The following is a 24,363-nucleotide window of genomic DNA, read 5'->3' on the forward strand; positions in this document are numbered from 1 at the left end:
TCTTTCTGACCCTTCATCTTTTTTGTTGTTGTTGTTCAATACTAACAGCCATGTGTTTAAAGATATTAATGTTGGCTCAGTGAGTCTGAGTCTTTAATGGGCAGAATCAGATGAATTTTAATTTGACATGAAACCTTCTTCCCTTTCTATCCTTAACAATGGCCCGTCAGTTATCTTTAATTATGAAATGCAATGAATTCTTCTTTTCGTATTTATTTCAGTTAGTAAACTTGGAATTCTGCAAGCACATTCCTGGTGGTATATAGCCCAACGTTCAAAATACGCCACCTACCCAACAAGTGTCCTGTCTTCTTCCTCCTTCTCCCTTCCCACCTTTAGTATTTGAGGACATTGTAGGTGGATCCGTCGTGTGATAGCTTCCTTCTGATCATGAGCATGCTTGTTTGAGGTTATAAAGTATACATCAGAAAGCGGCCAGGGATTTCCCCCCTGAGTATCAACTAACTGCTGGAGGTGACATTTTTCATTCTGACTTGTTTTGTTTTCTTTTCCTGTAGCCTACTGGAGCAAAATGAAAGAGTTTATTCTGAAGTCTCTCAAGCACAGCTGCTCCAGGCCGTGAACAAGAAAGTGTGGACTTCAGCCTGTGGGAATGGTCTTGAAACACAAGCGGGCGTGGGTAAGTCATCCAAAGGACTTGGCGTTCGTTAGCTTTAGATTTCATCAGCCATCATTCATTTGGTGTCTCAGGACGTCTTCTTCAAGGGCATGGCTATTTCTCCACCACCCAAGCAACAGGATGTTTGAGAAAATGTTGATGGAGAGCCAGCAGAGTGACTAAATTGACTTAGTGTGTGTTTCTGAAGTTTGCGGAGTAGCGGGATCTGAGGACAATGCATTTGTGGTTAGAGAAGATGGGGGGAAAAAACCAAGAAAAAAAACCCCAACCCCAAACAACTGGACACACAAACAACCAACAGACTACACCTTCCAGACATTCCTTTTAGCTGAGAGCATAAGGGATTAATCACCCCTGCGACAGTCGATTCACTCTGGTGGCAGATTTGTTACCCTGTAGTGCAGTATCAGGACGGGCAAGGTGAGAAGTGCTGGGGGTTTCCAAGTCTTGCTCCATAAATAATTATTGAGCACCATTTAAAAACTATACTTCGTGCCTGAATGACAGCCTTGGTTTGGAGGTGGAATTCTAATGCTCTAAACTATAAACAGATAATAAATAAATACCCAACCAGACACAAAAAATACTGTCCATTTCCAAGGAAGTCTGATCAGCCTAGATGATGGTAGTTCTTGGAGACAGTCCTCACATGGAAGCTAGTTCCTGTTTAAGTATCTTGGGCACCTCTGTTGGTGACCTTGGACAACTTACTCATCCTTGTGGATTGAGTCACCTGTAAAGACGCCGATGTGTGCCTCAATGATCTCTTCCAATGCTAAAATCCTAGAGTTGACTCTAGTGAAATGAATTAAATAGTTAGACCCTTTGGTTATTGCTCAGCCAAATCGATTATGAGCCCTTGGTGAGCAATCATCGGCAGGGGAAGGCGCTCACTGGACTGGCCAGTGTGGAGAAAGGGGGCCAGGCACTTGGGGGGCCCTTCTTCCCATTTCTCCCTGTGATCTTGTGAACCAGCCAGCCCTTTGGTCTAAGAAGCCTTGTGGTGTCTGTAGTTAGTAGTGTCTTGCAGCATTAAAGACAAGGTGGCACATTGTTATATGAACATAATGTAATACAACATAATATAGTATAATATGATATAATATTGTCCCTTATTTTTCGGTCATGGGTCTAACTCTTCCTTCCTATTCGAGGTCACTGTCTTACAGATTATCTGCCCGTCCCTGAACTTCATGAAGCCCTGAACTTTGTTTTAAGTTGAACAGAGTTGATTATTTTTCTTTCTTACTGAACGTCCCTGTTCCAAACAGAGATATGAATGACACTTTAAATGATGCTCACATGTCACTCTTGTTAGCGACTGGCCGTCTGCCTCAGAGTGGTGCATTATTTGGGTTTCACAACGGCATTTTTTCTTCTCTGACAAATGCTAAATTACGAAGTGCAGGAAACCACATGAATGTGGCAGGATGAAAATGTGAACATTGTGTTATCTGGTAACGCCAGGGTGATGGTTCTCTTGGGTGACAGTCTCCTCTCTGCACTCAATGTATAAAGTCCATTTACCTCTTTGAGGGCCGCCTTCTGACTCCTGTCTTTATCTTCACGAATACTGTGTGCCACCGTCCCCGTGTCACTGAATCGGGAAGTTTGGTTAAGACGATTGCACGGGGCCATCTCTCTCTGTCTAAGCCCTGCCGGTTCACACTCACAAAGCCTTCCCAGAATGCTCAGGCCTCTGTGAGCTCCCACAGCATTTAGAACATGCATGATAAAAAAATAAATAAACCGATGGCTGTGTATTGCTTTATGGGTGCTGTTGTCACCCCATCCGGGTTGCAAACCGCTTGAGGGCAGGGATCAGCTCGGAGCCCCCTGTTTCTCGAAGGCGGTCTCGCCCCCGGACCTCCCACAGCAGAATCACCTGGGCATGTCAAGTAGCAGATTCAGCAACATCAGCAGCGCCAGGCTCGATGAGTCAGAATTTCTGGGGATGTCGAGCCCAAGAAGCTCACTGCAGACAACTCGAGCGCACAGAGGTTTATGAAAACTGCCCAAGTCTCCTTCTTCGCCTACCCCTGTGCCGCCTCCTCACTGGCGACATAAGGCTCTAGATCTGAGCATGTCATCGGTCCCCAGGACGTAATCGCTTATCGATCTATCTAGGCAGCATCCTACTGTAATGGTCACACTCACTCCTCAGTTGCCTTAGCCTTTTTGGGATGTGAAGTCTGCATATTCTCTGATCCCTTAGAAACCGCGCTTTGTCCAAATGTGTAGTCCTCTAGGTCAGAGGCTGTTCTGGAAACCTTCTTTATATCTCCTCTCCAAGCGGTGACCCTGCGTGTCCTCTGCATGGCAGTAACCCCTGCCTGTGTGCAGCCCCACAGTAACGTCAGCTCTGGGGAGAGGGACCGGAGGGTCGGGGCAGGAGGCAGAGCTGAGGTGGGAGCAGCGCTGGGCTGATCTAGATGCTTTATCCTCGGGTCCCAGGGCGACGCCTGCTGCCCTTGGCAGTGTATTTTGAACGTTATTTCTTTCAGCTGTTAGGGCTCGGAGGTCGTCCACTTTGGTGGCAGGAGAGCGATCCCATTGCTAAAAGCAATCAAGTTAAGCTGCTGTGGACAGACATCAGAGCAGCCCCAGTGCCAGCAGCAGATTCAGGATTTGAATCTGATGACAACAGACTGCAGTGGTGACACGCCGCCCCCCCCCCCCCTGCTTGCTCCAGCAAGGGCAAGCCTGGCCGAGGCAGAGCTCTTGGAAATCCAGCCTGCCTAGAAGGGAAGCAGTGGGCTAATCGGGAAATTTACTAGCTAGTAACACAACCACTACCAACTGCATTAAACCTTTTTTTTTTTAATACTTTTTTTCTATTTCTTGGGACGCCTGGGTGGCTCAGTCGGTTGAGCGTCCAACTTCCGCTCAGGTCATGATCTCACAGTTTATGGGTTTGAGCCTCATGTTGGGCTCTGTGCTGACAGCTGGCTCAGAGCCTGGAGCCTGCGTCAGATTCTGTGTCTCCCTCTCTCCCTGACCCTCCCCTGCTCATGCTGTCTCTGTCTCAAAAATAAATAAAACATTAAAAAAATTAAAAAAAAAGATTTTCTTAAGGTTTACTTATATTGAGAGGGAGATTGTAGAGAGAGAGGGAGAGAGAGACTCCCAAGCAGGCTCCATGCTGTCGGCTCAGATCCCGACATGGGGCTCAAACTCACCAACCATGAGATCATGACCTGAGCCGAGATCAGGAGTCAGATGCTTTACCGACTGAGCCACTCAGGTGCCCCAAGCCTTTTTTTTTTTTTGCAACTTTTTTGTTTGTTTGTCTTTACTCTTGCTTGAAGTTTTACTTAAATTGTGCTGATCTTGGATTATGTTTGTGTTCAAAGGCACATTCAGGCGCAGTGACTGGAAGCGTCTTCTCCCGGGTGTCCATCTAATCTTGGTGATGGGAGGTTTGGAAAGCAGGAAGGTGTAACAGAATGGATTGGGAATGGGTTTTTTTCTCGTTTTCAGCTAAGCCGGAGGAAAGATTCAGGAAGCAATACTTGGAGCACGGGAGGCCTTTGTACACGTACTTCATCAAAATCCGCCTCGCTGTCCGCTCTGTAATCTCTTCCAGTTTGGTTGGGGCGAGGCCTGCCTTTGAGATGCAGGAATCAGGTGCACAGGCTGTCGGTCATGGAAGAGAAGCGTACAGTTGTTGACATCAGTGTCTTGAGCCTTCATTAAAGGTTGTAAGGTGGAGGAATGACGAGGGGCAAAATTAAAGAAATTATAAAACATACAATTTTAGTGAAAGACCTAAGGCTAATTTGGAGGTCCTTAGAAATGCATGGAATATTTCCTTACGAGCAGTTCATCCGTTTTTGGGAAAGAGTAGAGCTGATTCTAAAAGAACATTTGATAACGTCTCTTGTGTTGTTTTCCACAAGGCATTCTTGAGAACTGCAGATTTTCCAAATGGCTTCCTAAATCATCGGTGCTGCTTTTGGAAGGTAGATATAAATAGGAGAGTCAGTCGTCCCTTCCCTGAAGACCATCATTGGAAAGGTCTTTAAAGGCTCTCTAGCCTAGAGAGGTTAGACCCCCATCATGGACCCTCTGTAAAGCAGGACCAAGCATGCCTTCTGTGAAATGTGTTATAACTCTCTCTTCTGGCTAATACTATCATGGGCTAATTATATGAGTCCTTTAGAGAAGCAGTGTGGTTTTGTGTAACTGAGTGAAACCACACCAGTTCAGGAAACGCAGCGAATTGCCTTATAAGAGGCATCATCAGAACAGATGGTGATTAACTTGGAAGGTACCCTTCCTTGGTGACAGTTTGAAAGCTTTGAAAGGAGGTGTTTGCGGTGCATCAAAAGAAATTGGGACTAAACTGCCATCTTTGCGCACGGCTGGCATGAAAACTGAAAAGGAGCTCATCAGAGTTCCTTACTGCACGTGCTTTCTCTGAAGGCATCATCACATCATGGCTTCATTGTCAGTTCCACTCTAATGTCTAACATTGCTCTCTCTTCCTCTGGAGTTTAGGACCATTGGCTTCCAACTTCCTCCCAGATGGCTCCAATGGGGCGTCAATGGGTACCTCCAACTTGGTCTACACGTCCTTCTGTCTCTGCCCTCTCTCCCTCGATGGGTTCCTTGTTTAAGGAAACAGGATCAGTGACCAGCCAGTCATTGATGCTGGACACCATCTCCTCTTCCAATGTTTCAACTCTTGACCACATGCTAGAGTTTTCCCCTCTTGCTTCTTACTTCATGGTCTTCCCACTCTTCTCCATTCCCCTGCTCTTGTTCTGTTTCTGCTGTTAGCATCACTTGCCCGACTACTGCAGCCACTTCCCGGAGACTACTTTTGCGTTAGGTCTTTCTTCCTGTATTTCATTCATCCTGCTGTTTTGAAAATTTTCTACCCGAAGAAAGGGTCTGGTTGAATCCCTCTCAATCCTAAAAACCATTGGCAGCCTGTGGAAGTATGGAACAATGTTTGTCATGTTAAGGATCAAAACTCAGACTTCAGAATTGTGTTTACAATAGATTGCCCATCAATACACATTGATTACAAAGTCATGATGAAAATGTGTGTGTGTCTATCAACAAAGACTGAAAGGAAGTAAAGCAAAACATGAACATGTGTGTAGGATTAGAGCAATTGGTACCTCCTTTAGAAATAGTACTCCTCTGGTATTTTCCATTGCAATGAACGAATATGACGAAGTAAAAGGAAAGATTTTTAAAGGATTTTGGTAGTTTCCCTTCCCCTGCAGAATAAAATGGTGACTTAACTGCATGACATTCAAGATCCCTAGGAATTCATTTCCAACTCACCATTGAAATCTCATCCCTCCCTCCCATCTCCACACATGACACTTCTTGCCTTTCTAAATATACTGCGTACATTAGCAACCATGCCTTGTTCATGTTAATTCTTCTGCATGAAATTCTGTTTCTCTACCCAGTGAACATCGTTCACTGATGCCTAATGGGAGTGTCCTCTCTTCCCGTGTGAGCCCTGTGGATGGCAGTTCTTTGATTTTGTAGCCATCTCTTTAGGACGGAGATTGGTCTATTTTAAACCTGTATTCTAAGGAGTAAATCCATTTCTGTACAAAATATAGCTTAATAAATGTTTATCAAAGGTAAAAAGAAACAGCTCATTTAGAAGTATACAAGTAGGCACCTGGGTGGCTTAGTCGTTGAAGTCTGACTCTTGATCTCAGCTGAGGTCTTGATCTTGGGGTGGGGAGGTCAGGCTCTGGGTTGGGGTCTGTGCAAGGCATGAAGCCTACTTAAAAAAAGAAAAGGAAAGAGAAACAAAAGTAATCCTTCAGGTAAGATTTTAAATGTTTCAGATTATCTCAGTGCTAATTACTGTGTCGTAAAAATTATAAAAAGATGTTTCAGGTTACACGATTTTTACAAAAGTCATTGGACTCAGCATCATGCCACTTTAAGAAAACCAGTAGTGTGCATCTTTGATATATGAAAATTTTAACACCAGGTGGAATCTCTTCGGCTTCTCAGGAGCCATATTTGTGAAGTTACTCGAAATTGCTTTTTACTGTCTTAGGTCATGAAAAAATCATATCGGCCAAATCAGAAATCGACAGAAATGACACATCCAGTTTTGGCAACATAATATGAATATGTGGTATTTTTTTTTTCTGAAGGGAATTGAAAAAGCCAAGACTGGGTAGCATTAAAGGATTGATATAACATTTTCAATTCTGAAAGGCTATTCTACTCTAGAAATATACTTGTTACTATTTTTTCGTTTCTAAGAATTCTGTTTGGTTAAAATTGCAAAGGAGGAAAAAAATATCTTGGCTGAAACAAAATGAAAAGTCATCTCCAAAATTAATTTGGCATCCTCCAAAGTTCCTTTGCAAAGGGAGGAGGAGGAGGTTTTTTAATATCACATGTTAAAAATGCCACTAAAAAAAATCATCGTTTGCACTTGTGAGCAAGGAATTCAGAATGGTACTTGATGGAGATCAGTGTGCGAGGCATGTTACACATCTTTTTAAACAATATTTTGACATTAGGGGAAGGCTGTTTAATAGAGTATATTATTTTATAATATATATTATACATGTCATATATATTTTTCTTAGTAATGTTTTAGTTAGCGTCAGTAAGTTGGCATAGAGAATTTCAGTTTAAGATTTGCCACTTTTTTCTGTGTGATATTTGTACCCAACCTTTAGTTTGCTTGCCTGTGAAATTATGGCAAAAGTTGAACCATTGTTGGAACAACGAATTTAGAAATTGATCAGTCAACAGCATGTACTGAGTGACAACTAACACAGCCTTAAATACCACATCACTTTGCAGTGTCTCCTAGAAGTTGATCTTTGTCTGTTTTGCACAGGGAAGAACCTTGGCTGAATTTATTATTTTTCTGTTCTGAGCCTTGCATTCACTTATTTTTATTTTATTCTTTTAATGTCTCTTTATTTTTGAGAGAGAGAGAGGGAGGGAGGGAGAGATGGGAGCGGGACAGAGAGAGAAGGAGACAGAGGATCTAAAGGGGGTCCTCCCTGACAGCTGAGAGCCCAACTTGGGGCTTGAACTCATGAACCATGAGATCATGACCTGAGCCAAGGTCGGGGGTTTAAGCAACTGAGCCACCCAGGTGCCTGCCTTGCATTCATTTAAAATCCTGACCATCAGGCTGTTTAGAAGATGTACCCGGAAGTAGATATATCTGAAACTAGTATACCAATGTGTGTCAACTACACTTTCATTAAATACACGCACACACACAGACACACACACACACACACACACCATGGCTAAGGTGAACAAATGCAGATTCACAGTTCGCCTCTGGTGCATTCATTCTCTGGGGGGAAGGCGGCTGCTTCAGCCTTTTCTGGTTACTGCTGAAGTTCATTTACCTGGAGCCACTGACTATAAAATTGCTCTTTTGTGAGCGCCAGTCCTCAAAGTGTCCTAAATACCTAGTGACAACCACTCAAGCAGGCAGTAGACATTTGGGGTCTTCATTCCAGCTTCTGGTGCCTCCCGATGTACTGGGTGCTAATCTTGAACTGCCCTTCCCAGCCCACGTATGTGGGTCTGCGGGGTGGCGTTGTGGCTGGAACCTGTGTAAGGTTGCCAGGTGCCCGTTAGCATGAGCAGAAGTGACTGTAAGCATGAGTAGCCTCAATCAGGAAGACAGCGCTTCGTGAGACATTAAAGATCTAAATACAGAACGCCTCGATGAATCGCAAAGTTGGAAAATGCAGCTCTGAGAGAACGGGTCGCTGTCATCATAGATGTGCAGTACAGAGTAAGTCGCTGTGATGCTGTTGGGAACCGACATCATGTATTAAGAGCAGCGGTTCCCCAGGCAGCCTTCCTGGGTTTGAATACAGATCTGCCTCTCCGTGGCCCTGGAAGGCTGAGCAAATTTACTTAACCTCTTTGGGTCTGAGTTTGTCCACCCATGAACTAGGAAAATTGGAGCAGCATCTATCTATCAAGAGTAATAAAACCTATGGCATTCATGCCCATAGAGCTTTAAACACACACACACACACACACACACACACACACACACAACGTTAGCCATTATGGTCATGTTACTTTCGTGGTATTCGGTTAGACTGTTACTCAGTTTGTGATAAAAATTTCCCAGCCTTGATTCTTGGTGCCTGCCTTCCGACTGAGTTTATGCATCTTTACTCTGCTAGGGAAGGTGAAATGTGTGACGTTGCCTAGTCCGGGAGGGTGACAAAATGCTGTGGGAACGCAAAGGGATGAGAGGCTGGTCCAGCTGTAAGGTGGTGAGGACTTGGAGCAGGCACTCTGAGCCAGACTTTGAAGTAAGGCCAGGATCCTGAATGGTCAGAGGGCGAGGGAACGAAGGTGAGGAGGAGGAAGAGGATAGTGTGTGTCTGAGGCACGTCGTGGACTGGCTTGGGGCCACGTCGAGGTGGGTGAGACAGAACAGTGAGAGATGGGGAGGAATGAAGTTGCTTTAATAAGGACGGTAATAATCATAATTAGTGTGAACTCTTAATTGAGTAGCTCCCTTCCACCAGATTCTGTGAATGCACTTTCCAACTCCCTGCAACACAGCTCCATTTTACAGGTTAAAACAGTTGGTTTAATCCCATATTCAGGGTTGGAATTTTATCTTACGTGGTGGAGAGCCATTGAAGGTTGTGGAATAGGAGAAGGTCATCATCAGACTTAGCACTGATTTACTTCTCTGCTCTTATTAGCCTTGAAGTTCCCCCAAATTAAAGACAGGTCTCACACCCTATCTTCTCTCAACGAGTGCCACTGGACCTTCAGCGTGGGGGAGACCCCATAAATACCGGTGGAGCCTATTTTATTTACATATTTTTAACATTTATTCATTTTTTGAAGGACAGAACACAGGCCAGGGAGGGGCAGAGAGAGAGATGGAGACACAGAATCCCAAGCAGGCTCCAGCTCTGAACTGTTAGCAACAGAGTCCGATGCGGGGCTCGAACTCTCGAACCGTGAGATCATGTCCTGAGTCAAAGTCAGCCGCTTAACTGACTGAGCCACCAGGCACCCCAGAGTCTATTTTATTTATTTATTTTTTTTAAGAATAAACTGAGAAGAGACATTGCCTGTTCTCATGGTACATTTTTAATTTATTTTTTTATTTTATTTTTGATACAGAGAGAGACAGAGCATGAGAGGGGGAGGGGCAGAGAGAGAGGGAGACACAGAACCAGAAGCAGGCTCCAGGCTCTGAGCCAGCTGTCAGCACAGAGCGTGATGTGGGGCTCGAACCCACAAACGTGAGATCTGACCTGAGCTGAAGCCGGACGCTTAACCAACTGAGCCACCCAGGCGCCCCCAGAGTCTACTTTAAAAGCTTCCCCAACAAATCTTAGGAGACCTTTCTTGTGCATTTTCCCTTTTAAAGAGGAAACTAATTAATTAAGAACAGTTAATCAACTGTTTCCTTTGTGCCCGTCCATGTTTCATCTCATCTGATCCTCACACACACAAAATCTTAAAGATAATGAGTGTAACTTTTACATTTAAATTATATGCTATTATGGTGGACGAGGTTACTGGTGCTGAAGACTGTCACTCAGCTTGTAGGAGTAAAGACTGAGATTTGAATCCTGGACTCGCTGACCCCTTGCTTGTACTCTGTCTCCACTCCTGCGTCTGTCAGACCACTTCTCATTTCCAGTCGGCTCTACACCTTTTTCCCCCCTCACTGGTTTAAGGCCACTTTGCTTAGCACTCTGTTGATTTCAGAGAAACTAAAGTCCCACAAAGACCTAATCTACTCGGTAGAAGTTAACGGAAAGGACATTATTTTCAGCCTCTTCAGGACCAGCATCTTTCTCAATGATGCTGCTGGTGGGAGGCCATTTCTAGGAGCCCATCAAATTAGCCACTTGGAAGAGCCTGGCGTCCTGTGCTGGGCACCGCACAGAGTGAACTTGCTCTTGACAGTGAACAATTTGGGGGTGAGTACGTTGCAAACACCCTAGATATTTAAGGGAAGCACTTTGCTTCCTCCATTTGATGGACACCAAATTTATTACACCAGAGAACACGTAGCAGCCGGCAGCCGGCACATGTTTCCAAACGCTGCCGGGAATTTGCAGTGACATTTAGTGAAAGGGGAAGTTTACGTCCAGCTATCAAAGGTCATGGTCTGTGAACCTGCAGGCACACATTATGTAAATGCAACCCAAATCTGTATTAACTTGACAGGTTTTGGAGTGGTTATCTGCTCTCTGAAATGAATCCTCAGGAAGATTCTCCAAAACATCAGATGCACTCGATGCATTTAAATCGGGACTTGTAAACACTTGACCCCAATACTGGTACCGATGGGCAGAGAGGCTTAGCTCCCCCGCAGCCCACTTTGCAGGAATCCGACGGGCTTTCCTCTGTTGTCCTGGTGAGCCTCCCCGTTGGTCCTACCCCTTCCCTTGCCTGGCAATGCCCTCATCCACTCGGGAGAGTTGGCGAGCTAAAGCACTCTGTCTCGGGGGCTTAGGCATTGCTCCTGCACCCCACTTTCAAAGTGTTTTTAATTTGATTTTAAATATATATATTTTTTAATTGTGATAAATAAATATAGCATTAAACTTGCCACTTTAACCATTTAATAAGCATACAATTCAGTGGCTTTAAGTACACTCACAATATTGTTATACTCATCATCACCACTATCCATTTCTAGAATTTTCATCATCCCACACAGAAACTCTGTACCTATTACCAGGTACCAGCTCCCTATTCCTTTCTCTCCTCAGCTCCTGGTAACCTGCACTCTACTTTCTACCTTGATGAGTTTGCCTAGCTTAGCTCCCACATGCACCTCGAATTATACAATATGTGTCTTTTTGTGTCTGGCCCTTAATTTATTTTTAACAGTGTTTCAAATAAACTTTTCTTATGGGTTCACTTTTAACGCCTTCTTGTACTTAATAATTATCATTAAGATATAATTCTTATTCTAATTTAGGAAGCTAGGTCTTATAAGAATATGAGTAAGCAACAAGCTTTCAGTTATAAAATAAGTAAGTCACAGAGATTGAAAAGCACAGCATGGGAATATGGCCAATAATATCGTAATCACGTTGTGTGGTGACAGACGGTGACCGCACTCGTCATGGTGAACACTGAGTGACGTACAGAACCGTCGCATCAATATGTCCTGCACCTGAAACTAATACAACATTGTACGTTAATTATATTTCAGCTGAAAAACAGGAGTAGGAGTAAATGTAAGACACAGAATTTTTTTTCGTGAGTAACGGAAGAAAATAACATTGGCAAAACAGAAATCAGATGCTTCATCGGCATTCCTCTTTCGAGTTGATTCCCTCTTACGTGGGTTCCGCCCCCTCTTCAGCCTGAATTCTCTGCAGAATTTCTACAGGCAGGCTTGCATTTCTGTAACATCTCCTGGGAAGAACTGGAATTTGCCAGCTACCATCTTTAGACTGACTTGTCTTTTATTCTTCTTTTCATTGATTTTTAAGTTCATCACTCGGTCTACTTGCCTCTGTCCAACAGCAGGCAGAAACACGTGATGCCTGCCATTGGAAAATTGGTGAGTCACAGCTCTCCGCTCGTGGGGATGTTACACAAAGCGGAAGTATTCCTTTCTGCATAGAAGCAGAAGCGTTGTAGTTTGACGGCAGCAGTGAGATTGTAGTAGAGGTGAACATAAGTCTTCTTCTATTTACATCTTTAATGAGCCACAATTAAAAGTAGTGGGCTGGCGTGTCAGAGTGAATGTGTTACTTTCAGTTTTCTATTCTAGGAATTGCGGCTCCTGGGCTAAGCCACACTTCACTGGCACCCTGGAGCTCCAAGAGCCTTCCGAAAGGAAGCCCAGAAAGGTCTAATCTACTTCCTGAACGTTAATGGAACAGTAATGACTTTCTGCTGTGCTGAGGTAGAAATGTGCTTCAGATCGCAGAAGCCTGCAATTCTGAAATCTTCTGTCATGATACATCTTTTTCTTCGGATGAAAGGTTCCATGGGTTGATTTAACGTGGAGGTGCTCAGAGAGCCTTCTCCCTTCGCGTTTGACTTGTCGGAATTCACATGCACTAGGGTGCTCTCCCCTGCTCTGGAGACCCGGTATGGGGCGAGGCGGAACGTCATGTTGTAGAACGCCCTTCCCCAGGCTCTGGCTGAACCCAGACCTAAGCCCGTTCAGTTCAGGGGCGCTGTGCTGGACCAGTCCGCACTGTCCTTCCCCACCTCGTCCTCACTGAAGTGTCACTGCTGAGTTTAGTTGCGCTGTGATGCTAATCTGAGATGCTCTCTTAGGAACCCTTCGATGGTTCCCACAGATGAGGCATCGATGCTAAGAAATTCCTGTGGAAAGGAGGTTTTCCTGACAAGGCAGAAAAGCCACATGCTCAGAGTCATTGAATAGCTCCTCTAAAACATCATGTGCAGACATTTCTGTTTACCTACGTGAGCTCGGCAAAAGTGTGCATGGAAGTGTTTCAGTATAGCATCGAAGAGGGCTGTACAGAATCACCTAGATGGCGGCCATCAGCAGCGTCCCCACCGTCCTTGATGTGTGCGGACACCTGATTGTGTCATGGACCAGGCACACTTTGGTTTTGGAGCTAGTGACGCTTCAGCCTCCTCAGGCCCCTCCTAGGACCTGGGGTCGAATTCTAGGTTGGTCATTTTTGTGAACTCTTTCTTAAAGACACCCCCCACCCACCAATACTCTCTCCCATCGCTTGCCTGACTTTATAAGCTTCAGACCCCACATATGGGATCCACCTCTGCTTGAGAATATGTAGAAACCGTGCCTGTCCACATGGTAATGAAATAAATTCACCTCTCCTTCAGGTTACTCATGACATTCCCCAAACACGTGCCAGCCCACAAAATAGGAAAATTAACGGTCTGCGTAGAGCCTCTAGTATCATACTGGTCGTTTCCAAGGAAGTTTGTATCTTGGACATTTGGCAAATAATAATATGTTTAACTGATAGTGATTATGTCGTGAATTTCCCTAAGTGATGACTAACAGTTATGATTCACATATTCCTGGGAATCTCCCTTCCCCCCACTTGCTGGTTGCCTGCAAAAGTTGGCAGTACCTCAGGGTTTCTTAGGCGTTTAGTCCCATCGAGTTACATAGCTTCTTACCGGGTCCCTGTGCCACATCAGGAAAAATGAATTCAGTGGCTATTTCGTGAAACGTTTTTTTTTCCTTAGCTTGACATGGTTATTTGAAGGAAAATAATTTTCCTTACGAAGGACTCACTTGTTACGGGTGACTTGGATTTGACAAACAGCCGTTGATTTCTAGCGCACTGAATTAATTTCTCTCTTCCCCTCCCGATGAGTTGTTTCATGGTTCCCAGTCTTTTGTTAGGCATAAAAGCTAATTCGGTTTGGATTACTTTTTTAAAATGCACCTGGTTTTCAGGTGATGACATTTCCTACTGAAATAACACCGCCATGGCCTGGGAAGAAAAGACTCCAATGAAATGAAGCCCATTTTTTCAAAAGAAGAATGAAGTCTTTGCCTCTAAAATGACTTTAAATGAATGAATGATATTTATTAACCATTTAAATTTTTTATGAGTCAAACATCGTAAGGAGGTGTGATGTCATAGACACTAAGGGTGAATGGCAGTAGACAGAAAGTCTCCATGCACGGTGCAGAGCAGAGTGACCACAGAGGGTAAAGCAGCCAAATATATTTTGTTCTGCCTAAAAAAGGAGGCCTGTTCCCATGGCCCGTGTAACAACACAACTTATCTCAGTGACTTAGGCACCGTTGAGGGCCGGGCAGGGAGAGAAGCAAGCAGATGGGATTATGTAGAGTCCGAGACGCACTTGCTTTGGGAAGACGGGGTGGACACCATCCGGGCTTCAGTTTTGGCCATACCACAGGTTTTGTGACCTTTGGAAAGTTACTAACCTTTCTGGACCAGCTCCCTCCTCTTTAAGAGGAGGGCAGTAGCTCAGGTAATGCTTGGAGGTTCCTGTCACCAGTGACATTCTGTAACTACAGATTAAGTGACATCAGATTTACATGGGAAATGAGAAGTATGAGAAGAGAAGTGGAACAAGTGAAAGGGGGCAGGTTTGTAAATGGGGGTCCAGCACGCAAGGTGGAAACAGCCCTGGCGTAAATTCAGGTGTACATCTCTCTCCATGGGCAAGTGACCTTTACTGGAGGAACTGAGTGCTGCTTGAGGTTAGAGTTGAGCCCTGGGTAACTAGCTTGCGCGTGCACTGCTTCTTTCAGGGAACCCCATTTCCCTTGCATGGCCTGGCTCCTCACACTTCCCTTAGTGTAGGAGGCTTTGTAGTTGAGGCTGTGCTGGCCTCCTTGCCTCCTCATGCCACACATTCTCGCCTCTCCTTCATTTGTCCCTTCAGGATGCTTCTAGAGATTCTGTGACCCTGAGGAGATTACCTTTCTCATGCCAAAGCCTTGTTCAAAGTACTTCTCTGCAAATTTAGAAGTATTTATTTATCTTACCACTGTCCTACTTCAGGAATCAGATACGGTCATATTTGTTTCTGCCTGAGCTGACGCGTGTGAATGAGCTTTTGTAATCAGCAGAGGGGGTAAGTGTGAAGAGCCAAAATCCTGGCCAGGTTGCTATGTTGCTGTTGAGTTAACACTGAACTTGGTCACATCCTCAGTTTCTGGGCAGTGCGTGAGAATCGTTCCTTCTCCCGAGAGTTTATCGGACCAGTGCAACTGTGAGCCCAAGACAGTAATAATAGCAGCGCTAATGCAAGCAATAGACATTTTCTGAGTGCTTACTGTGCACCCAAGTCCTGGGTTAAGAAGCACTTTACATGCACTCAGTGCATGTGCATCCACAGTGATGAAAATAAACATCTGATTTGCACAACTCTAAGAGATAGGGATTAATATTATCTACACTCTACAGATGACAAAACTGAGGTCCAGAAAGGAGAAATGACTTGGCCCAGGTTGCAGGTGTGGTTCCACGTGGAGGATTAACTCTTTCACTACGAGCAATCTTTGTTAGTGCTAAGTGCTGGTCTGTGGACAGGATGCCAGAATGCGTCAGGATTAGTTTAGAAGGGGTGAAAGGAGAGAGTGGTTTCAACTGAGTTTTGTACGAAGACAAGTGTCATGACTGTGTGAAGCGAAGACCAAAGGGCATTTCCAGCTAGAGGTGATGGCCTGGGACGATCGAACGTAAAGAAGCCGGACGGCAAGCAGGTTCGTTCAGTTGGAGGGGAGAACATCCCTGCATGTGATCCGAATCAGACGCGCCAGGAGTAGTTTTGTTCGCTGTGGTGTAGGCATGGCTGTAATTAGTGGCAGGTCAACACCTTTTAAAATCCCTCCAGAGCGCAGAGACGTGTTTCTAGCAGACACGTGTAAGTCTGCGAAGGAAATGAGGTGCAGGTGTTAATGTCCTGCCCTTAAGAGATTTCTTCTTGAGTTCTCTTTACCAAGTGACACGAGCTTCACACTCTTGCCTTGAGCTGTCACCATCTTTGCTCAGGTTTCCATTAATTAGCTTCAGGTCTTAGGTCTATAAGCACTTGGAGTTGCTCAGACATATTTGCTCCCACCTCCCCGGACGGCTTGGGACATTTGTCTTTCCGGGCACGCCTGCCTTGCCCTGGCAGCCACATCACTTTCAGCCTGGCAGGTGCCCCTCTGGGAGGGGCTTGTCCCAGCATCTGTTGGCAAACATACATAGGCAGTGGCGGCTCCTCAAGGGGTCCGGATGGTAGGCATCACGTAAGGGATGTGAACTTGGGCGGGAGCTGGAAGCAAATGGGAGGGACCTGGATTTGTGGGTGCTTGGGGGGGAAACATTAAAATGAGGAATTTTATGTGTACTGGGTCATGTTTGTTTCAAGGGTTTTCCCCTCCAAACCATGGAAAGAAACAAGGAAGACATTGGGAGGGGCTTCTCCAGGCTTGTCAATGGTGGCTTGTACGTCTAATTAATTAATTAACTAATCACTTCATTTGTAATCATCCTTGTTTGGAAAAGACTTATGGCCATGCCTTAGATCCTAAAAATCTGTCAAACAACAATATCTTATGAAGTAGTTAAGTTAGCAGGTTGTCTGTGCCCTTTTAAGTTTTTTTTAATGTTTTTATTTATTTTTGAGAGAGAGAGACAGCGTGAACAGGGGAGGGTCAGGGAGAAGGAGTCACAGGATCTGAAGACAGGCTCCAGGCTCTGAGCTAGCTGTCAGCACAGAGCCCGATGCAGGGTTCGAACCCATGAACCGTGATATCATGACCTGAGCCAAAGCCAAATGCTTAGCCGACTGAGCCACCCTGGTGCCCCTGTCCATGCCTTTTTAAAAGTTTCTTTACGATAAAATGATTATGTATCAATGAGAGATTCAGGCAAACCGTAAGTGACTCTTAAATATAGAGGACAAGCTGAGAGTTATCAGGGGGAGGGGGTGGGGGAGAGGGGAAAATGGGTGATGGGCATGGAGGAGGGCACTTGTTGGGATGAGCACTGGGTGTTGTATGTAAGCAATTCACAGGAATCGACACCCCCAAACCAAGAGCCCATGGTACACACACACTGTATGTTCGCCAACTTGACAATAAATTATATTAAAAAATAAAAATGAGTGCTTCATGTATTGCATTTCTCATCTGTTTTCTACTTTTTGAAAGTTGCACTTTTCTTTGAACTTCAAATTGTTTAGCAATTTTACATATTCTAGTTTCTGTAGATCCGTGTTTGTGAAACTCTAGTGTTGACATGGCAACTCTTGTGTTTTTTTGGTTGTTGACTTTCTTAAAGCCCCTCCTGCCTTTTGCAGGTCTGTGAGTGCAGCCCTGAGGGGGCCACCTCCACCTGGGACCTTTACCGTCCCCCCTCGCCCCTCATCCCTGGGCTTCATTATCAAGTTTTGCTCTGCTTGGTTACATGACTCCCCAAAAGTTTCAGGAGGTCTGGGTCATTGACAAGAATCTCACCTCTAGGAATTCAGATCGGAACTCTGGAGAGCAAGGACTTCCCGTCTTCCTTGTGTCCACCAATCTCAAGGAAATACTAGATTTCCCTCGCGCTTACCTCTTGTCTTAATTTATCAGGCTCTCGTGCATATCGCCACGTGAAATCCTCATTTACAGCAGATGAGCAGACTTTGCAGGGTCACCCCAAGAAGTGACAGGACTGAATCGGTGCCTCTCTCTCTGCCCCAGGGAGTGTGTCCAGCCAGTGGGATACAGGCCAGTGGGAGGCGGTTATGTGGGGAGACAGTGCACATAGCCCCCTCCTTGTTGACCAAAGAGTAGAAGAGAAAGGAACTTTACCTTGTGCCAGCCTCCCCCATTAGGAGCATTACTTATAATCTCCATTTAAACCTCATTACACCAGGAGATGAACACTATTGCCTTTGATTTACAGACATTGCAAGACAAAGGCTAATAAGAGCTACTATGCAAGAGAACAAGGATTCTACACCAGCCGCACCTCACATTAAACTTACACTGTATTTTCAAGCATGAGTTGGTTATTTTTGAGCTTTTCATCTCTTCCTCTTTCCTTCTGATGCTCAGTGTTTAGTTATTTTATGGCAAATTGAAAAATTCCTCAAAGGATGTGTACGGGAGGTAAAGAGATGTATCTGAAATAACACTGTTATTGATAAGACCTTCTGATGAAGTTTTGTGGCCAAGATGAGACCTTTACAATCCCCTTGGGATTTCAGAACGCTGAGTTGAATGACTGAGAAATTAAGAAATCCACAGAAATGTGGATCATTGAGATGTGAATGAGAGGTGGTGGGGAGGGAATGCATTGATATTAGAGGCCCAGGGAGTGTCCAGGGAGACCTCTGGGGCAGATGGGGGGCAGATGGGGGGGCTGTGAGGATTTAGGTCTAGAGTCATAGGCATTTTGACCTGTGGCACCTGTGGTTTGTGCTACAGCAAGAGCTGACCAGAATGTGGCACCGATACCCAGGGGTCAGGTGACAAATATGCATACTGTTGAGCGGGAACATATACCCGAGATTTTTGAACCAGAAGTGCCCACCTTTCTAGACCTATTTCTACTTCGAAGGTCCCTGTATGAAACCCTGTGCTCACGGCGCTGCCAGAGCTCGGACCGTTGTGATCCATGGCAGTGGGAGGAGTCACGGGCTTGGGGTCCGAGAGACAAAGTTCAGATCCAACACCCGTCATTTGTTAATTGCAACACCCCAGAGAAGTTGCTGCCGGCCACCATTCTCTGAAAGATAAAATGGGGAGACTAATTGTGTCTCATAGGATTGCTGCCCATGAAGCACTCAGCACAGTGCCTGGCACATAAAAGTACCTAATTATTATTATTATATAAGAGCAACTAAGATCATAGGTAGTTTTTTTTTATTGTGATTGTAAAAGCTGTGGCTTACCAATGAAAGGGACCCTCATAATTCAGTGAAAGAAATCCTTGAATTTTCTGCTACAGCAAAAAATGCAAATTACTAGCAGGTACATTTCTGGCAGCCATATAAGCCATTTACATAATGAAACCTCTCTAATATTATTTCTATTAATAGCTGCACTTCTAAGTATCAATCTGACCGTTTTGTATTTAGAATCATTCTCTCTGTGAACAGATTCCTTTTATTGCTGTGTCTTCTTAATCTCTTGTGACAAGTGTCATTATCTCTTTCCTTCATATTCTAGTGTTTGTGATTTCATGAACTCTTCAAATGTTAGTTTATTCCCCAGGAAGCTCATTTTTAATAATGCATCCCTCGATTGCCGGAATTTTCTCAAGTGCAGACTTAGAGGTGAGCATGCAGTGCTAGGGTAAGCAAGGTGCTAGGTTGGTGCCCAGTACCCAGAACTATGTTCTCGGCACCTTTGTGCTCTGACGTCATCCTTTGCTTGGATGTGATTACCTCAGCTAGCTGTTCCTAACTAATCCCCCGTTGATTGCCCTACAAAAGTACTTGACCGTGAGTTTGTCCATACATTTGGCCCACACTGTCATCTCCCCACTTAGACCTTTCCATTTCTTTTTCTTTAATTTTTTAATGTTTTTTATTTATTTTTGAGACACAGAGATAGCATGAGCAGGGGAGGGTCAGAGAGAGAGGGAGACACAGAATCCGAAGCAGGCTCCAGCTATCAGCACAGAGCCTGATGTGAGGCTCGAACCCACGAACCGTGAGATCATGACCTGAGCCGAAGCCGATGCTTACCCAACTGAGCCGCCCAGGTGCCCTTACATTTCTTTATCTGTAGGTGAAGTATATGTAGTGTTCCATGGCATGGCTGGTTCTATATTTGGCCTCACAGCAGTGACTTCTGTCCTTCGTTAGGAAGAACTCTCCTCGAGGACATATGTGGCTATTTCTCCTGTTTGCTTCTGGCCCCCAGCAAGAGGGTCACAAAACACAGGAGTCCTCAAATGCTTGTTGAAGGAATTAGTGGGAGGGCACCTCGTGAGGAGAGGCCCGTGGGTGGGAGAAGGGTGCCCTGGCAGTTCAGCTCCGTGACCCTGTCGGTGGTCAGGACTTGCATGGCGGGAAAAACATGGCAGCCACACTCGTGGGCTGTATCCTTGTCCTGACCTTCGTCATACCTACTAAATGGTCAGGAGCTTTTTTCTGTTCAATTATCCTTTCTACTAGGGGGTTACAAAGGCTCTAAGCAACAGCATGGATGAACCTTAAAAGCACTTTTTTAGACTCTTGTTATTTTTTTTTAAGTTACTGCTTTTCTGTTCGTCTTTGAAATATGGATTTCCTAATGAGAACTTGTTTTATGGCCAGTGATGGGAATTTCTCAGAGGCAGCTTCAGAGAAATGGGGATTTTTGCCAAGGACCTGGGGAAGTCTCCTGTGTTGTCAGGGAGGGAGCTCTGTGCCACAAAACAAAACAACCCCAAACCACAACCAGAAGTCCACAGTGTATCTGGGGTGTGGGTCACACCGCATGAACAGGATCGTTCCCACCTGTGTGGCTTGGCAGTTTCTAGAAAAACAAATGCTGCCGGACAGACGGTCCCTGTGTGTTGTCTCTGCAGAGACCGTACCTCGGGTGTGCGTTTCTTTGTCTTTACCATGCTGCCGTTGAAGATTTTGCAATCCTGAGTGCTAAGATTGCTGGAGAAAAGAATTAATTAAGGCATCTATTGTCCCACTGCAGTAATTTCTGTTTGTAGGGCTCATTAATGTCTTTGCTCAGACTGAGCAGGTCTTTCCTGGCTAGCATACGCTAACATGACATAAGGTGCAGAGACTTTTTTCTGCTTGTTCCTGTCCCTTCCTTATGTGACTTCCACCTGCTGCTTCCAAACTGATGTCCCCAGGTGCTGGGGTGGCCCAGCAGAGCCGAGCTGCACAGGGATCCCCTCTGGGGTAGGACGCCTGCTGAGAGAGGATCTTCTAGTTAGAGTGCTGTTGGCCGATGTTGGTGAAAAGGTTCACGAATGTGCTGAGAAGGGTTTGAGGAGCCTCCTTTCATGGCTGCACATAGTGAAGGAAAACAGTCACACCTCACCGCCACTTCTGTCATATCTTAGAAAACGGCACCTAGTTGGCTGTTGAAAACAGCACCTGGTGGCACCTGAACCCGGGTGCTCCTGGGATCCGCACTTGTATCTTAAGAGGAGCAAACAGGCGCACCTGGGTTGCTCAGTCAGTTAAGTGTCCGACTTGATTTCGGCTCAGGTTGTGATCTCACAGTTTGTGAGTTCAAGCCCCTCATCAGGGTCTGTGCTGAGGCACTAAGCCTGCTTTGGATTCTGTGTCTCCTTCTTTCTCTGCCCCTTCCCTGCTCTCTCTGGCTCTTTCTCTCTTAAAGATAAACATTAAAAAAAAAAGAAAGAAAAGAAAAGAAAGGAGGAAGCAACCTAAAGTAAAAATAGGCTTGATCCAGACAGAGGTCAGGCTCCAACAGAAGCGGCTGTGTGGGCTTCTGATTCCTGTCCTTAGCACTCTTCGTGCTGCTTCACATTCACCATGTAGGGTCTTTCCCAAAATGAACATGTGCAAGGTGAGAGCTCTGTCCTTAGTGTCCATACTTGTCTGCGCGGGCAGCTATAACAGAGGAGAACAGACTGAGTGGCTTAAACAACAGAAATGTATGGCTCAGCTCTGGAGGTGGGGGGTTCAAGATCAAGATGTCAGCAGCACTGATTTCTCCTGAGGTCTCCCTCCTTGGCTTGGAGATGCCCCGTCTTCTCCCTCTGTTCTCAGGTGGTCTTCTTTTCCAGTCTGTGTCCTGATCTCCTCTTATAAGGACACCAGTCACGTGAGGTTGGGACCCCACCCATTTGACCAAATTTTACCTTAATGACCTCTTTAAATGTCCTGGCTCCAAATACAGTCGCATCCTGAGATACTGGGGGAGGTCAGACTTCCAACACGTACATTTGGAGGGGGGCACACAGTTCAGCCCATAACGGCCTATGTGAACTGATTTGCTTCATTAATTAAATGCATTCGCTGATGGATTATGGATTATATTCATGATCCAGTCTTCAAATGTCCATTCCAGCAGTTTTTACAGATGTCCACGTTACTGTAACATGCAGCCAGCTAATTTAAAATGCTGTTGCCAGTAGTGTTTTTAATTGTTCAGCCCGTGCCAGGCATCCTGCTAGTCACTGGGGTAAACTGTGCCCTAGAAACTCACTCCCTGTCTTTTTGGAGGTTGGAGGCTGTTGGTGAGGGGGGGTGGGGAGGGAAGACATTAAAAAAAAAAAAAAAAGGATTTGTTAAGTCTGCCCTGAGACAGGAAATACAGGTAGTATCTCTAGATCTTTAGTAAAAATCACTTGTTTCTATTCAAATCTCCCATGGTGGCAAACTCCCTTTTGCCTCTCAGGGAAGATTAGAGCATCGGTGTGTCTGGAATGCTTGGTAACCATGGTTCTGGAAGGGAAGCCTCGGAAGATATTTCTGGGTTCACTCCAAATACATTCTTTCGTGGCCAGAATGTTCGCTCACTCACTGGATTACTTACGTGTGCTCTGTCCATTTTTATTTTATTTATTTACCTTTGTTTTGGAGAGGGTAGAGCGCTATTCTGACCAGCTGTGCGGGGTGTGGAAGACTCCGTGATAAAATGGCTTGATACTGACCCCCATCTATCTCTCTACCGAGACCACATCATAGGCCTCTGTTTTTGTCCCTGATGCCAGGCATCATGCCTCGCATTCAGTAGGTCTTCAGTAAATATTTGCGGAATAAATGTGCGCTGATTTGAAAATTGTATATTAGGACTGGCTCCCCGGGAGACTGTGGGCTTTGGAGCCGGAACGTGGTGAATCACGTAGTCTACCTGACTCAGTGCTGCGGAAGTGCTAGATAACACCATCCCAAATCCTCTGGCCCCTCCAGACTGGCCTGCCGTCCCTATGTCAGGGGCTGTGGAAGATTTATAACGTCGGGGAGAGAGATACACATTGTTGTACGGACATCCAGTAAAAATGTCATCCACACAGTTTACCATTTTGGGACCTAGCGACATAAATTAACACTCATTCCTTGTCCCCCGGGGTGGAGAGCACTCTCTTCTTCACTTCTGTGGTCACAGCTGCCTTCCTTATGGAGTCCCAGAGAAGGGAATTAAGGCGAGCTCGGAGAGAGGGGGGAGGTGCAGCTCGCTGGGTGCCCGTGGGGGCAGGACTGGGGCAGTTGTTCTGGGCATAGAGACAGCACCAAAGGAGGCTTGCCTGTTTCCCCGTGGCCAGTAATCATTGACAGTTTTTATTGTTCAACATTTTTTAAAGTGTCCTCTGAACCTCAGGCTGTGCAGACACAAGCCTTTCATGGTGGAGATGATGTCGAATGATAAGTGACGTGTTGGATGATCAGTGGCAGAAACAAGGGTTGAAGCCGCAGAGTGATGAGAATTTAAACATACAGAAGTCAAAAAACTCAGGCATTTGAGTTACCTCGCAAGTGTGACTCAGTCCCTTTGGGCATAGGTTGGTAGCATTTTCTGAATCATGGCGTATTCTGCTAAATTGAAGCCCTTGGTTTTGCAAAGTTGTACTGTCAAGGTCGCAACGCGAGCAGTAACTTTAGACTCAGGATGTTTTTTTATAACCCTCTTCTGACCCACCGCATAGGCCGTTGTAGCATTTGTGCGCCAAAATTCAGGATCACTCATAAAAATAAGGAAAGCGGTTATGCTCTCAGATGAGGGTGCACAGTCTCTGTGACTTCATGAAAAATGAAATCTTCTCTGTGATAGAGCAATAACCTGAGACTGAAACAAAACACAGCCCTGCTTCCGCTGGAGCACATACACACTTTGTACATACATGTATGTTAGTATCATATTTATATCAGCCCAATATGCACATACCGTACAATTTACTAGCTGAACCATTTTTCGGTGTACAGTTCAGTGGCATTAGGCACATTCCCACGATCACCACCAGCCATCTCCAGAACTCTTGGTTTTGCCAAACAGAAACTGTACCTATGCAAATGCTAACTTTCTATTCTCTCCCCTACCCAGCCCATGACAATGACCTTCTGTGTTCTGTCTCTGTGAATTTGACTATTGTAGGTCCTTCCCACAAGTGGAATCATAAAGGGTTTGTCCTTTTGCGACTGACTTATTTCACTTAGCCGATGCACTTTTTAAAAAATTTTTAAATGCTTTTTATTTATTTATTTATTTTTTATAAATTTTTTCATGTTTTATTTATTTTTGATACAGAGAGAGACAGAGCATGAGAGGGGGAGGGGCAGAGAGAGAAGGAGACACAGAACCGGAAGCAGGCTCCAGGCTCTGAGCCAGCTGTCAGCACAGAGCC

General features: G+C 45.2%; 1 long non-coding RNA gene across 1 annotated transcript in view; it reads left to right on the top strand.

Annotated features, from left to right (window-relative positions):
* The window catches only part of LOC115296871, a 233,322-nt gene that overhangs the window by 46,421 nt on the left and 162,538 nt on the right, over positions 1-24,363 (top strand). The window contains exon 2 of the long non-coding RNA XR_003911105.1: positions 519-640. This is a non-coding gene — a long non-coding RNA (uncharacterized LOC115296871). The remainder of the gene's footprint in view (positions 1-518; positions 641-24,363) is intronic.

Source organism: Suricata suricatta, chromosome 7 (genome assembly GCF_006229205.1).
Source record: "Suricata suricatta isolate VVHF042 chromosome 7, meerkat_22Aug2017_6uvM2_HiC, whole genome shotgun sequence".
NCBI classification, from domain to species: Eukaryota; Metazoa; Chordata; class Mammalia; order Carnivora; family Herpestidae; genus Suricata; species Suricata suricatta.